We start from the raw sequence: 16,596 nt of genomic DNA, 5'->3' as shown, positions 1-16,596 counted from the left end.
GATTATTATTATTATGATGATGATTTATTTCCAGGTCATGTGGCCAGCATGACTAAGCCGCTTCTGGCAAAACCAGAGCAGTGCACGGAAACACCGTTTACCTTCCCGCCAGAGCGGTACCTATTTATCTATTTGCACGTTGACGTGCTATCGAACTGTCGGGTGTAAAACACATCTGGCGGATTTCAAACGCTGCCTGGGAGCCCAGGGTTCAAATCCCCCTTTGGACATGAAGCTCACTTGCTGACGGTGGGCGTCTCAGGCCTCTCAGGCTAGCCGACCTTACAAGGTTGTTGCTGGGATTAAATGAGGGGGGGAGAGACACGTACACCACCCCGAGCTCCTTGGAGGAAAAGGTGGGCTATAAAGCCAATAAATTCAGTTGAGTTCCATCGCGGTACAGTGGTACCTCAGGTTAAGTACTTAATTCGTTCCAGAGGTCTGTTCTTAACCTGAAGCACCACTTTAGCTAATGGGGCCTCCTGCTGATGCCGTGCCGCCACAGCGCGATTTCTGTTCTTATCCTGAAGCAAAGTTCTTAACCTGAAGCACTATCTCTTGGTTAGCGGAGTGTGTAACCTGAAGCGTATGTAACCCAAGGTACCACTGTACAGTGGATGCTCAGGTTGCAAACATGATCTCTGCAGGATGCACGTTCACAACCCGCAGCATTCGCAACCCACAGCGGCACATCTGCGCACACGCAGCTTGTGATTGGTCACTTCTGCACATGTGCAATCCCTGAAACCCAGAAGTAACCCATTCTGGTATTTCCGGGTTTCGGCGGGTCCATAACCCAAAAAAACCACAACCTGAAGCGTCTGTAACCGGAGGTATGACTGTATCAGCTGTCCCAAGGCGAGATGGCAGTGTTACTCTGAGTGACCACAGATCTTCCCAGGGAAAAGACCTGAGATATAATCCAGAAGAGAGTAGGAGAATTCACGGGAGGAGGAGGCAAAACCCAGTTCAAAAGGACCTGACACCAAAACACTCCGCTCCAATCCTTTCCGCAGCTGGGCCCAAAAAGATTCATAGAACCGTAGAGCTGGAATGGGTCCCAAGGGTCCTCTAGTCCAACCCCCTACAATCTGGGAATCGCAACTAAAGGATCCCTGACAGGTGGCCACTTCATGAGAGACTCAGGAAGACGGCAGAAGTAAGGCCCTGGTTGCCACCCCAAGCACACTTTCCTGAGAGTTCGACAGGCTCAAGTTCAGCAGGCTTACTTCTGAGTAGACACACTCAGGCCTAAACCAGAAGGCAAAGTTGCATAGCAAAGGGCCATCCACATGTTGCAACGTTGTGTATGTGAGCGAAACCATAATAGCAGAGAAAGGACTGGAAATCTCAAAGCACAGTGGGTGTCCAAAAGGGGCGAGCCACGCAGCGAGTAGGATCATAGAATTGCAGGGTTGGGACCATGAGGGTCATTCTAGTCCAACCCCCTGCATAGGGCTCGAACCCACAACCCTGAGATTAAGAGTCTCATGCTCTACCGACTATGACAAGTTTTATCTGTTGTTATTATTTTTTATTGAATTTATATACCACCCTATACCCAGAGATCTCAGGGCGGTTTTATTATAATATTTATATTGTGCTTTTCCCCAGGCCAGGACTCAAGGTGGCTAACACAAATCAAAACAACAGCTCATATAAAATATAAAAAGGTAAAGGGACCCCTGACCATTAGGTCCAGTCGTGACCGACTCTGGGGATGTGGCGCTCATCTCGCTTTATTGGCCGAGGGAGCCGGCGTACCGCTACCGGGTCATGTGGCCAGCAGGACTAAGCCGCTTCTGGCGAACCAGAGCAGCGCACGGAAACGCTGTTTACCTTCCCGCCGGAGCAGTACCTATTTATCTACTTGCACTTTGACGTGCTTTCGAACTGCTCGGTTGGCAGGAGCTGGGACTGAGCAACGGGAGCTCACCCCGTCGCAGGGATTCGAACCGCCAACCTTATGATCAGCAAGTCATAGACTCTGAGGTTTAACCCACAGCGCTACCCGCGTCCCTCATATAAAATAGCGAAAGGTAAAATGCATGAAAGGTAAAAAGCATGAAAGACCAGGACTAAAAGGCAATCATACTCTTAACAGCACTGTTAAAAGCCCTTTGCTTGAAACACAATTCTGTTCCCAAACAGGCCCGTCTTACCCACTGAGGCTAGTGGCGCGGGGCACCAAGTTCTGGAGGGCGCCAGGCGAGAGTCCGGGGAACACCAAACGAGCGCAGTGAGTGAGCGAGGGTGCATGCGCCGCTCCTGCCGAGCGTCGGCTCAGTTTTTTCCCTTTTATCCTGCAGGCGCCAAATTCTGCGGGGTGCCAAAAGGAAAAAACCGAGCCGGTGCTTGGCGGGAGCAGCGCATGTGCCCTCGCTCACTCGGCGCAGGCCCGCTCACTCGGTGCGCTGCCTGCCATAGCCACCGCAGCACAAAGCGGTCAGCTGAGCCAGGAGTTGGCGCGTCCAGCCTCCACCTCTTCTCCGCCAGAGGAGCCACCCTCCAGCCGCTGCCTGCCTCCTCCAGCCCTAAAAAAAGTCAACTCTGGGGAAGGGGGGGGTGCCGGAAGGATCTTTGCACCACGGTGCCGGATATGCTTAAGACGGCCCTGTTCCCAAAGGACAACAGGGAGGGAGCCAGTCTAGAAGGGAGTTCCAAAGTCTGGGAGCAGCCACCAAGAAGGCCCTGCCTTTCCTCCCCACCAAGCATGCCTGTGAGGGAACCTGTGTGGCCATTCCAATGCTGCTGGACTAGAACTCCCATTATCTCTGACCACTGGCCAGGCTGGCTGCTAAGGCTTATGGGAGTTGGGAGCCCAGCAATGTCTTGAAGGGGGGCACCAGAATCTCCATCCCTCAATGTGGAAGGAGCTGTCATACCCCAGATCAAACTATTAGCCTACCTAGGCCATGGCTGGCACAGCACATTATTATTATTATTTCATTGGTTTTTGTTAAACTTATATACCACCCTTCATCCAAAGATGAGCACAATTCAAAGTTTTGGTCTAACCTTTAAAGCCCTAATCGTCCTCGGTCCGGTACAGTCATACCTCACATTGTGTCCGCTTCAGGTTGTGTTTTTTTGGGTTGCAGACTGCCAAAACCCGGAAATACCAGAACGGGTTACTTCCGGGTTTCGGCGGTCATGCATGCACAGAAGCACCGAATCACAACCCGCGTGTCACGGGTCACGTTCACAACCCGAGCGTCTACTGTATACCTGAAGGAGTGTCTCCACCCCCATCGTTCAGCCCAGACACTGAGGTCCAGCTCCGAGGGCCTTCTGGCGGTTCCCTCATTGCGAGAAGCAAAGCTACAGGGAACCAGGCAGAGGGCCTTCTTGGTAGTGGCCCCCACCCTGTGGAACGCCCTCCCACCAGATGTCAAAGAGAACAACAACTACCAGACTTTTAGAAGACATCTGAAGGCAGCCCTGTTCAGGGAAGCTTTTAATGTTTAACTGACTATTGTATTTTAATATTCTGTTGGAAGCCACCCAGAATAGGTGGGGAAACCCAGCCAGATGGGCGGGATATAAATATTATATTATCATTATTATTATTATTACTATCTGAGGGCGGTTCACAGAATTAAATACAAGGTAAAGACACAAGTAAATAATTAAAACAGAACAGCAAAACAGCAACACCCCCTTCCCCACAGGTACATTTAAAAGGCTGTAGGATATTAATCAGCCCAAGGCGTGGTTGAAGAGGAAGGTCTTTGCCTGGCTCCTAAAAAATATACAGTATAACGAAGATGCCAGGCGAACCTCCCTGGGGAGAGCATTCCACAAAGTGGGAGCCACCACAGAAAAGGCCCTTTCTTCCGTTGCCACCCTCCAGACCTCCCAGGGAGGAGGCACACCAAGAAGGGTCTATGATGATAAATGCAGAACCCGGGACGGTTTATACGTGGAGAGGTGGTCCTTGAGGTCTTGCGGTCCTGAGCCGTAAAAGTCATTATAGGTCAAAACAAGCACTTTGAATTAGGTCTGGAAGATATTGGCAGCCACTTTGCAATGCATGCAGAAGGTCTCTCCCTAGTTCAGTCCCTAGTATCTCCACTTGAGCCAGTGTGGCCCAGTGGTTAGAGCATCAGGCGAGGACCTGGGGCAAACTAGGGCTCAAATTCCCCACTTGGTCCTGGAAGCCACTGGGTGCCCTACCTCGCAGGGGTGTTGTGGGGATTAAAGGAGGGGGGGAACCATGCATGCCACCTCCAGCTCCTTGGAGGTAAACGCGGGCTAGAAATGCAGCAAACAAGCGAATCTTGGAGAGAGGGGGTGACCCCTGCTTCACCACGGATCAGGGCCGCAGCTCACCGGTAAAGCTTCTCCTCTGCAGGCAGAATGCCCCAAACCATTATGCCTAAAGCCCCGGTCTGAGTGGACGCATCCAAGCTCATTCGATCGAGGCGGCTTCCTAATGCCCGCGGGCGCCGTCGCAGCGCGCACCGAGGAAGCGGCCTTCCGGACGCACGACGCCACTCGCGAGGCAGGATCAGGTCCCCTCGGGGAGGGGTGCGAGGTCCGTGCACTACCGCGACATGGCCGCGAGGGGAGGGGGCGTGGCGCATGCCGACCCGTGTCCGCCACCATCCACCGTTCCGCGCGGTGCCACGGCCCGGCTGTCGTGGGGGTGGGCGTGCCAGCTGGCCCGTGGGGGCCGGCGAGCGAGGCCGAAGCGGGGGGTGCGGGGAAGGCTCGGCCGCGGAGGCGAGAAGGGGGTGTGCCGGGCCGAAAGCGCCCGCGGGTGCCGCCGCCTCGCCAGGCGCGCAAAAAACAGCGCCACGGCCCGGAGGTGGAGGAGGCGTGGCGAACACGCGGGGAGCAAAACACAAGTGCGCACTCCTCCGCGATCACCGGCGATGGCGGGCGGGTGTGCGCGCAAAAAGCCGCGGAGGCGGCGAAGGGCTTCCTGCAGCGGGGAAAGCAAAAGGCGGGCGAGAACCCGTCGAGGGGAAAGCGGAGGATCCCGGGGCTGCAGCTGGGAATAAGTGGGAGCGAACGGGGGGGGGGGGCGCAAGAGGAGGCTGCACGGTTGGAGAGGGAGGGGGGATCCACGCACGATCGCCCTCCCTGGAAGAAGGGGGGGATGTTGCATGCCACGGCAGGAGGAGAGAAATCGAGGGAGACACGCGTGGGGAGAGAAAAGAGTGCGCGCCTTCGGGCAGCGCGGAGTGGCCCGTGCAGCTTGGCTAGGGCGCACGGGCGCAAGGCGAGGGGATTGCATCGCCGGCGCGCCCCCTCGCACACACCCCTCTCTCACCGCCGTGCAGCTGCAAGAGCAGCGTCGCCCACCCGCACAACCAGCCCTCCCCACCCCCATCAAACCCCACGCCCGCGCCGCCAGCCCCCGACGGGCGCCCCCTCCCCGGCTTACCAGCTCCGCGCGCGCTCCGCCTCGCCTGCCAGCTCGGCTCCCTCCTTCCCTCGCGCAGCTTGTTTTGAAATTCCCCTTCCAGCTCCGCCGCGGCTCGCCCGCTCCCTCCGCCCTCGCCGCCGCCGCCTCCTCCTCCAGTCCCCTCCCCTCGGCTGTCCCCGGCACAGGCTGCCTCACGTACGCGGCTGCAGGCAGCCCCCGGAATGGAGTCCCCGCGCGCGGAAGGGAGTGGCGGGCGCGCAAAAGGAGAGAAAGCTGCCGACGCGCGGAAGGGGCCGGTGGACGGGCTGGAGGGAGGTGGCGCGCAGCGGAGCTTCCAGGAGCGGCGGCGGCAAGTTACCTGCGCGTCGCCAAGGGCGCACCTGCCTGGCCGCCAGCTGGAGGCTGAGGGCCGCGCTATCTAGACTTTTGGTCTGCAGAAAACGCACCCACACCCAACAGGGAGTGAGAAAGGCCTAAATAGCTTTTATGATCACTATATGTATATCCCACCTTATTTCAAAGGCTCTCAAGGTGGTGTACATACACCTCCCCACCTCCCATTTATCCTCCCAACAGTCCTGTGAGGTAGGTTAGAGTGGCCTAAGGTCACCCAGACAGCTTCATGGCACATCAGGAATATGAACCCTGGTCTCCCAGGTCCTAGACCAGGACAGTGGCGTAGCGTGGGGGGTGCAGGGGCGGCCGGCCGCACCGGGCGCAACATCTGGGGGGGCGCTCGCCGCCTCCGGAGTCGCCGAAGAGCCTCAGGCGCAGGCTGTAGCAGAGCCCCATGTCTCGCGGAACCGACGAGCTGTGTGCGCGTCCGGGCTGAAGGCGTCTGGCAGGCAGCGGCTCTCAGCGCTCGCCGCGGAGGGCACGCCAGGCAGCCCCTCCTCACAGCCCCGCCACCACTGCAGCTGCTGGGCCATGTTGCATTTTCCTCGCCTCTATGCCCTCCTCCTCCGGGCAAGCGGCGTCGTTTGGGCGGCAGCGCCAGCGGCAACTCGCCTCAGATCACCTGACACGGACCCGCCGCGTGGCCACCTTGCCGTAAATACCCCAGCCTAGGCAGCAGCAAGAAGAAGCTGGCAGCAGCGGCAGGTTAGGGGTTAGGGGCGCAAATTACTTGCCTTGTCCCGGGTGCTGACAACCCACGCTACGCCGCTGGACCAGGATTCTAACCACGGTGCCCTGCACAAACCTGGGCGAGAAGAGAGGGAGAAATTGGGACCCCAAACGGAGAGAAAAGGGCCAAAGTGGGCAAAGGCAGAAAACTGAGAGTGCAGACCCAGGGCTGGCCCTGTTGCGCAGTCTGAATTGCACAAAAGTTGCTTACGAAGGGGGCATATGGGAAGCCACAGGATGTGAGCCAAACAGATCGCGAATTTCTAGGCATTTGGTGTTTCCCCGCCCCCAAAAAACATAGTATAGAATCACTATGGACAAACAGTTTCTTTAAAGGAGGAAATAAATAAAAGTGAAATGCAATCTGAGCATTCTTAGAATCTGGGCACGTGTTGATTTGGAAGGATTTTTCCTTGATAGAGTGAATGAGTTCTACCCATCTATGCTCCCTTAATACTCCTAGAGCAGGGGTCGGCAAAGTTTTTGTGGCTTGGGCCAGTTCACGGTCCTGCAGACCCCGCGAGTGCACACACACACACACATGCGCAAATGCTATTTCCAGCACTCCTTCCAGCGCAGAGGAGGTGTGCACAGCTTCCCATTGGCTGCAGGAGCTTCCTGCAACCAATGGGAAGCAGGCCAGCGTCCTGGAATGTGGTCCCCCCTCTGCTTTGCATCAGTTTAGCGTGGTGCACGGGAGGCGTCCAAGCAGGTGATGGGGGTCCATGGGGTGGTTAAACGACCCCCATGGGCTGCTTGTGGCCCATGGGCCTTAGGTTGCCGACCCCTGTCCTAGAGTTCTCGTCTCTGCTGGCCAGCAAATGAGTGCCACAGAATTCAACACTCCCCCTGCCCTTCACAAAGGATGGCGGGTGGGTTTGCACCAGTGCAGGAAAAGAACTGCGTTAGAACACTAGACCAGAGTCACCACCAGCTTTTCTTAAGCTACACCAGTGGATGAGGCTACAGGGACTGAATGCAACCTTCTCAGTATGGCCCACAGGACACTCTACAGCCCACATCTCCTTCGTAGCCACACACCCCCTGGCTTTGCAACTTCCCTTCGTGTTGTTTTCACGTGGCCAAGACCTGGGCTTGAACAATGCCTTTTGCTTCCTTAGATGATGGATAGCGAGGAGGTGTGGGGGTGTCTTTGGAAACTAACCTAACTAACGTTTCAGAGCACAATTCAAAGTGTTGGTGCTGACCTTTAAAGCCCTAAACGGCCTCGGTCCAGTATACCTGAAGGAGCGTCTCCACCCCCATCGTTCTGCCCAGACACTGAGGTCCAGCTCCGAGGGCCTTCTGGTGGTTTCCTCGCTGCAAGAAGCCAAGTTACAGGGAACCAGGCAGAGGGCCTTCTCGGTAGTGGCACCCGCCCTGTGGAACGCCCTCCCACCAGATGTCAAAGCGATAAACAACTACCTGATATTCAGAAGACATCTTAAGGCAGCCCTGTTCAGGGAAGTTTTTAATGTGTGACATTTTAGTGTATTTTTGGTCTCTGTGGAAGCTGCCCAGAGTGGCTGGAGAAACCCAGCCAGATGGGCGGGGTACAAATAAATTATTATTATTATTATTATTATTATTATTATTATTATTATTATTATTATTATTAAATTCAAGAATGAAGGTACCACTGTAGTAGAAAGGGGCTGGGCCTCTGGGAATAAAGACTTTGACAAGCCTACCCACCATTGAACCCAATGTTTTTGGCAATACACGGTTTTGGCTTTAGGCGAGATCCCTGGAACTTACAGTAACTGAGAAGCAGCCGCCTCGGGCTGCCTTGCAGATTCACATCCTTCACAGCATTACCCACCCTGGCACCCTTGGGCTACAACTCCCATCACCCAGTATCCTGCAGCCATGCTGGCTGGAGAAGCTGGGAGTTGCACAGTGACGTAGCTTGCCCTGGGTGCAAAATTATTAGGGGAACAAAACTTCAAAAGGAAAGAATCATAAATAACTAAAAATAGTGCACCTTCTCCCTCACAGAGAATGTCTCCCAATGTTTGTGTGGGCGGACTGAGGAGTGGATTTGGGCAATGGTGGTTTGCTAGGGCACCCTCTGCACAGCGCAATGCTTGACCCTCACGGGGTACCATGGCGCCCCACTCGGGTAGGCCACCAAGCTATTACCCCTTCGTTCCAGCGTGTCGGTGGGCAGAACCAAGGATACCTGCTTGCCCCGGTCACTGGCAACCCTCGCTATGCCACTGGAGGGCATGAATTTGGGGAAGAGTGCTTGTACAGTGGAACCTTGGTTCTTGAACGCCTTGGTACTTGAACATTTCAGCTTCTGAACACTCAAAACCCAGAAGTAAGTGTTCTGGTTTTCGAATGTTTTCCAGAAGCCGAACACCTGGCTATTGTTTCCAGGGCGCCTGCACCAATCGGAAGCCGCAGCCTTGGTTTTCAAGCATTTCAGAAGTCAAACGGACTTCCGGAGTGTTTTACGCTTGAGAACCAAGTGTACACAGTTACTTGGCAGTGCTTGAGTTCTGAGCGGACAGGCAAAACATTGCTCTGTCCATCTCCTCTGCACATGGCATGGCTGGGAGCTGAATGTGTGAACTGCCAGCCCTGAAAAGCAGGGTTGCTGGCTCTATGCCAGCCTATTCACATGAGCTGCAGTCCTCACCTAATGAAGACACCTACGTGATCCAGCCCCCAGCAGAAGCCTTACACTACCCCTTTGTTTGCACTGGGAGTTTGCAGATATTTCTTCGGAGAGACACACCTACAGTGCAAACAGACTGGCTGAGTGCAGCTTCTGAGTGTTTGGAGGAATAAGGTGGCAGGGCGCCATATTGTTGAAACTCTTTTAATGAAAAGAAAAACAGTGGGGGGGGGCAAGGCCGCGGCAGGATCCAATTGTATGTTTCGCAGCACCTTAGCACCAGAGAACTCACGCCTTTCTTTCCCGAAGAACATCCTCTTAGTATTCCTGTCTGCAGGGAATAAGGGAACAAGTGTGCCAATGTGCTCTGTATTTTAATTTGGGGCGGTGGGGGTTTGCCACAAGGTTCAACAATAGGACTACTTGAGGCAAGGTGGGAGTCGGCAGCCCTGGGCACATTTCCTGATATGTACAATTATAACAACCCACATTAAAGAATGCAAATGTTTCATAATTGTCATTTGCACATTAATTGAAAGATCGTTGCTATCAGGGTTTTGCATACCATCCACTTGCATCCAAAAAAGTTCACAAATGTGGATTTTTCACACACACACCCCACCACTTGACCTGGATTATACAGGAGGGCTCATCATAACTGCTTTTAAGAACTTAAACTTTAAGCATTTCCTAGGAGAATTACATCCTATCTCCATGGCAAGCGACACCATTGGAGTATGTGAACCTTCAGGTTTGAGACATGTTCTTTGTGAGCTATCTCTGGTTAAGGAATTTCATCTTGCAGCCTTTGGAAATGACTGCATCCTAAATAACTAGGCCTGAGAACTACCACAGGAGAGTTCACACCAGGCATCCCCAAACTCAGCCCTCCAGATGTTTTAGGACTACAATTTCCATCATCACTGACCACTGGTCCTGTTAGCTAGGGATGATAGGAGTTGTAGTCCCAAAACAGCTGGAGGGCTGAGTTTGGGGGTGCCTGGTTCACACCAACTCAGATGTGGCTTGGCTGAACGAGCTTTCAACCCTGAAATACATCGCGAAGTGCTAGCTTGACATAGAATCCTAGAGTTGGAAGAGACCACAAGGGCCATCGAGTCCAACCCCCTGCCAAGCAGGAAACACCATCAGAGCACTCCTGACATATGGTTGTCAAGCCTCTGCTCAAAGACCTCCAAAGAAGGAGACTCCACCACACTCCTTGGCAGCAAATTCCACTGTCGAACAGCTCTTACTGTCAGGAAGTTCTTCCCAATGTTTAGGTGGAATCTTCTTTCTTGTAGTTTGGAACCATTGCTCCGTGTCCGCTTCTCTGGAGCAGCAGAAAACAACCTTTCTTCCTCCTCTATGTGACATCCTTTTATATATTTGAACATGGCTATCATATCACCCTTAACCTCCTCTTCTCCAGGCTAAACATGCCCAGCTCCCTTAGCCGTTCCTCATAAGGCATCGTTTCCAGGCCTTTGACCATTTTGGTTGCCCTCCTCTGGACACGTTCCAGTTTGTCAGTGTCCTTCTTGAACTGTGGTGCCCAGAACTGGACACAGTACTCCAGGTGAGGTCTGACCAGAGCAGAATACAGTGGCACTATTACTTCCCTTGATCTAGATGCTATACTCCTATTGATGCAGCCCAGAATTGCATTGGCTTTTTTAGCTGCCGCGTCACACTGTTGGCTCATGTCAAGTTTGTGGTCAACATTCAGTTCATCTGCTTCATGCAGCCAAGAGCTATCAGTGGATATAGAGTCCTATGAAGTCAGGGAGAGAAGGGCAAGCAGGAGGTCCCAGATTCAGTCCTGGGACTCTCTAGGTATGGCTGGGAGAGACTCCTGTCAGAAACCCCAGGGAAACACAACCAATCAGGGTACACAATACTGAGCCAGAAGGACCAACCGTCTGACTTGGTATAAAAAAAAAGCTTCCCATTTTGCTAGGCCTCTTGATTGCATCCTGGAGATGTTGGTCTCTAGGTCACAAGACTCTCTAAAGCAGGGGTCAGCAAACTTTTTCAGTAGGGGGCCAGTCCACTGCCCCATAGACCTTGTGTGGGGCCGGACTATACTTTTGGGGGTGAAATGGACGAATTCCAATGCCCCTCAAATAACCCAGAGATGCATTTTAAATAAAAGCACACATTCTCCTCATGTAAAAACACCAGGCAGGCCTCACAAATAACCCAGAGATGCATTTTAAATAAAAGGATACATTCTACTCATGTAAAAACACGCTGATTCCAAGGCCGTCAGCGGGCCGGATTTAGAAGGCGATTGGGACGGATCCGGCTCACGGGCCTTAGTTTTCCTACCCATGCTCTAAAGGTCTATTGTAAAAGGAAGCTACCCTAGAACAAGTCAGGCTATTTTTCCACCCGCCTGCTACCATCTAATCACACCGGAACAGCACTCCTGGATCTTCTGTACAGAGTCCTGCTACCTGTTTTGTTTTGTTTTGTTTTGTTTTGTTTTGTTTTGTTTTGTTTTGTTTTGTTTTGTTTTGTTTTGTTTTGTTTTGTTTTGTTTTGTTTGTGTGTGCATGGGGTCAGAACTGGAGATGCCAGAGATTTAACTAAGAACCTTCTGCACTAACTTATGCACCCTCCCTGCATTTTCCGATGCACAATTGTAATTCTACAATAGATATAAATCCATAATCTTGCAATTCTATAAGGAAGGCTCTGGCGGCTGAATATTCTACGGCAGCCTTTGCCCTCCAGATGATTTAAGACCGCAATTCCCATCTTCCCTAGTCAGCAAGGCCATAGGATGGTGGGTCTGATGGAAACCGTAGTCCAAATCACCAGGTGGACATAGTAAGTTACACAGAATCGGCTGTGCTGCTTTTGAGACAGGGCTATTTCAAGTATGTAAAGAAGGAATTTTTTTAAGGAGGGGGTCTCTTTCACAAGGGATGCGGGTGGCGCTGTGGGTTAAACCACAGAACCTAGGACTTGCCAATCAGAAGATCGGCAGTTCGAATTCCCGCAACAGGGTGAGCTCCCGTTGCTCAGTCCCTGCTCCTGCCAACCTCCTGCAGTTCGAAAGCACATCAAAGTGCAAGTAGATAAATAGGTACCACTCCGGTGGGAAGGTAAACAGCATTTCCATGCGCTGCTCTGGTTTGCCAGAAGCGGCTTAGTCATGCTGGCCACATGACCCGGAAGCTGTATGCCGGCTCCCTCAGCCAGTAAAGCAAGATGAGTACTGCAACCCCAGAGTCAGTCACGACTGGACCTAATGATCAGGGGTCCCTTTACCTTTACCTCTTTCACAAAGCTATAAAGGAGTCCACTTCACCCCTCCAGCCACGGTTCACCTGCTATCAGGAGATTCACACTGTTAGCAAAACAAAACCCTTACACCTTCCCCCATCAGACTGGCAACAGATCTGTTTACACATCCCAGGCCAGGTATAATAATAATAATAATAATTTATTATTTGTACCCCGCCCATCTGGCTGGGTTTCCCCAGCCACTCTGGGCGGCTTCCAACAGAGATAAAAAATACACTAAAATGTCACATATTAAAAACTTCCCTGAACAGGGCTGCCTTCAGATGTCTTCTGAATGTCAGGTAGTTGTCCATCGCCTTGACATCCGATGGGAGGGCATTCCACAGGGCGGGCGCCACCACCGAGAAGGCCCTCTGCCTGGTTCCCTGCAACTTGGCCTCTCGCAGTGAGGGAACCGCCAGAAGGCCCTCGGAGCTGGACCTCAGTGTCCGGGCAGAACGATGGGGGAGGAGACGCTCCTTCAGATATACTGGACCGAGGCCATTTAGGGCTTTAAAGTACGCTATCAGCGGGTGGAAATTCACAACAGGCAGAGCAAATATCTCCAGGTGACTTGCTGGCATAGGAACATAAGGAGAGCCTGCTGGATGAGGCCAATTGATGGTCCTCCTCCTCCCATCCTCTTTTAAAGCCATCCACGTTGGTGGCCAGCACTGTCTACAGTGGGAGGGAGTTCCACGGTCTAACTATGCACCACGTGGAAGTAATTCCTTCCTTGTATCTGTCCCGGAATCATCCAACACCCAGCTTCCTTGGATGTGCACAAATGGCAGCATGGCAAGGCGCACACCACAGTCTCTTTGCCACATGAGCTCAGAATCAGGGCAAACATATCATAAATAAGATTGCAAAAGAAAGGAGAACGGGGATAGGGGAATCTATAAGCCCAGCCCCAGCCTTCCTTCCCGGGAAACCTAGCCAAATGGGTATGGTATTATTATTATTATTATTATTATTATTATTATTATTATTATTAATCCCCAACCTGGTGCCCTCCTGGTGTTTTGGACTACAACTCCCACCAATCCCAGTCAGCACATCAGGTTGATGGGAACTGTAGTCCAAAACATCTGGAGGGCACCAGCTTGGCAAAGGACTGTACTAGATTACCTACCTAAAACGTTCTTTCCTAGCACCAAAGGCAGGATCTGCAGCCGTTAACTGTTAATATTCAGAGAGGTGCAAAAACAGCCAGAAAAAAAGTAATTAAAATGACTGCGAAGTTTGTGCATCTTTCCTTTGTGGAAGAGTTTAAGCAGCCTGGGCCAACAGGATCTGCGATCCAAAACGTCTGGAGGGCACCAGGCTGGGAAAGGCTGAGCTTAGGGCTATGATGCTTTAAAAAAATATATATTAGGAGAACAACAGGATGCATGGGAGAGGGTTGGGGGAAGAATGCATGGCGCAAGAAAACAACCAGAGAGTCCTATATTTCATATAGCTCAATTAGCAGAGCATGAGACCCTTAATCTAAGGGTCATGGGTTCAAGCCTCACTTAGGCAAAAGATTCCTGCATTGCAGGGGGTTGGACTAGATGACCCTTGTGGTCCCTTCCAGCTCTATAATTCTATGATTTAAACCTACCTCACGGGGTTGTTGTTAGGGTAAGATGAGAACCAAGTGCACCACCCTGAATTCCTTGGAAGAAAAAATGTGGCATATATGTAATAAACAAATAAAATACGATTCTATGTTTCTACCTTTCCCATAGTTCCAGAATCCCGGGTTCCCGGGATACTCTTCCTGGCAGGAGAGGCAGAGCAGACAAAGGCGAGCACTTCCTCCCATCATCCCCTCATTAATGCACGGAACTCCTTGCCACAAGGTGTGGCGGCAGCCCTTTGCTTAGATAGCTCTCCAAAAGGACGGGGCGAATCCAGGGAGGAATTTTAGCTACATCCATGCGGTCCTAAGCCTGAATTAAGCAAACAGCAGCCCCCCCCCCCCGATACCAGCTGGCTGAGACCAACAGCAGCACCGACGGCAAAATAAGGTTTTCTGCCTGGCTGCTCTGCTTGCAAAAAGGACCAGGTGGTGGGCCTCCGTTCCGACGTTCCCCCTGCAACACCAAGCCACTTTTCCCCGTGTCTTCCGATGCACAACCTTCCTCCGAGCTCACCTCTTCGCCTCCGAGCCGCTGCGGGGTCCTCTCCTAGCGGGGTCTCCTCGCGGGGGCCGCCGCGCCCATCACCGCAGCCTCCGGGTGCGCAACCGGGAGCGCACCAGGGCGCACGAGAGCCGGCGCACAGCCACCGATCCCCGGAGCGCGCGCGGCTCCTCCACGTGCTCCGGGGCGCCGGGCTTTCCTTCTCGCCGCCTCCTCCGCCTCCTTTGCCGGCCGGGTTCAAGCTTTCTCGCGAAGGTCTGTTGTAAACAAGCTGCCCACATGGCCCGGCCCCTCGGTGCGCATTGGCTGCGCGGCGCCATTTAAATACACGCCCCCAGCCGGAGCTCTGCAAAAAATAAACACCCGGGCCAGGAAAAGAGACCTTCAGCCCTCCGCCTCCCTCCCTCCCTCCCTCTCGCCACCTCCCGCTGTTGCTTTTCCTGATCTGTTTCCAGGGCTGCCTGCGAGCGCCTTGTTGCCAACGGCAAGGGCTCGCCCGAGGAGATGCGCGCGTTCCCACGAGCCCGGGAAATGCAACGAGAAGGCGCTGCCCGCTAAAAGGAGGCAGATCCAAAGGGCTGGCCTCTGGGCGCGCAGCTTTCTTGCTGCAAAACCCGCTTTAAACGCCGTGGAGAGGGGCTTTGTGTCTGTTTTCGTTTTCATTTGGAGAGCCCTGTGGCATCCCCCAAAAGGCCGGCGCATTCAAGGTCTGGAGCTGCAAGGGAAACGAGGGGCTGGGTTCAAATCTCCCTCGTGCCACGACCTTGCTGGACGCCTTCGGGCCCTGGGGCGTTTGAAAATAAGACACAGGGGCAAAAGGGCTTTGCAAACGCCACCGATCAGTTGAGCTGCGGCGCTTTGCAAAGCTGTTCGGCAGGAAGCTTTCTCTCTCTCCCCCTCAGCCCACCCAGGTACCGCTGGTCAGTTTCAAATCCTCTTTGCTTGCGAGGCCGCTGTATCTTTTTTTCTCTCTGCCACAAATAAAACCTCTGTGGTGTGCCTGGCATCATAGTGTTATGACTTTGGGAGGGAGGATGTAGGCTGTTCGCGACGTCCCTCTTAAACCAGTGGTTCTCGGAACTTTTTTTTCTTTGGGCCCCACTTTCAGAATCAAAACGTGCTCTGGCTACACCGGTTTTTCTTTTATTGATAAGAAACATATTGGAAAGGGGGGAAAGGAACAGCTCCTAGCAGTGCTTGATTTATAACACAGAACACAACTAGTTTATAATATCCACATGGGGAACTTTCACCTCTGCTCAGCGAATGGTTCTCAAACATGCAGGAGGGAAACTTTGCCCTGCATTTATCCCAGAGGGAGGGAAGGAAGGAAGGAAGGAAGGAAGGGAGGGCAGTACATAACACCTCCACACATGATATTTCTCCTTACAGCTCTCCAACCAGATTTGGCCTGCATAATAGCTCTTCTTCTATTATTATTATTATTATTATTATTATTATTATTATTATTATTATTCTCTTTGCACTGTGGGTTACACCACAGAGCCTAGGACTTGCCGATCAGAAGGTCGGCGGTTCGAATCCCCGCAACGGGGTGAGCTCCCGTTGCTCGGTCCCTGCTCCTGCCAACCTAGCAGTTCAAAAGCACGTCAAAGTGCAAGTAGGTAAATAGGAACCGCTCCGGCGGGAAGGTAAACGGCGTTTCCATGCGCTGCTCTGGTTTGCCAGAAGTGGCTTAGTCATGCTGGCCACATGACCCGGAAGCTGTACGCCGGATCCCTCGGCCAATAAAGCGAGATGAGCGCCGCAACCCCAGAGTCGGTCACGACTGGACCTAATGGTCAGGGGTCCCTTTACCTTTAAAGAGAACCAAAGCAGTAGTTCCCAAACTTTTCTGGGCCCTTGTTCTATGAACTCATTTCCAGTGCCCCTGCCCTATAAAAAGCATTATTCAGAGTAGCAGTTCGCAGGACCCACTAAGGAAGATAACGCAGTGAGAGTGCCAGAGTGCATGGAAATGCTGTTTGCCTTTCCGTCGTAGCAGTACCTATTTATCTACTTGCACTGGTGTGCTTTCGAACTGCTAGGTT

General features: G+C 52.8%; 1 protein-coding gene across 2 annotated transcripts in view; it reads right to left on the bottom strand.

The window, feature by feature from the left end:
• ZNF395 (zinc finger protein 395) overlaps window positions 1-14,757 on the bottom strand; it is a 59,183-nt gene extending 44,426 nt beyond the window's left edge. Inside the window, exon 1 of one of the 2 annotated variants that reach the window (XM_081854787.1) lies at window positions 14,558-14,757. The gene's annotated coding sequence lies outside the window, so the exon portion shown is untranslated. Of the gene's footprint in view, window positions 1-5,392; window positions 5,650-14,557 lie in introns of those variants that run through there. The other variant, XM_081854786.1, reaches the window with a different exon arrangement.
• Window positions 14,758-16,596: the final 1,839 nt, after the last annotated feature.

Source organism: Podarcis erhardii (genome assembly GCF_964252035.2).
Source record: "Podarcis erhardii genome assembly, chromosome: 3".
Classification (NCBI taxonomy): domain Eukaryota; kingdom Metazoa; phylum Chordata; class Lepidosauria; order Squamata; family Lacertidae; genus Podarcis; species Podarcis erhardii.
This window is presented reverse-complemented; position numbering and strand designations above follow the sequence as displayed.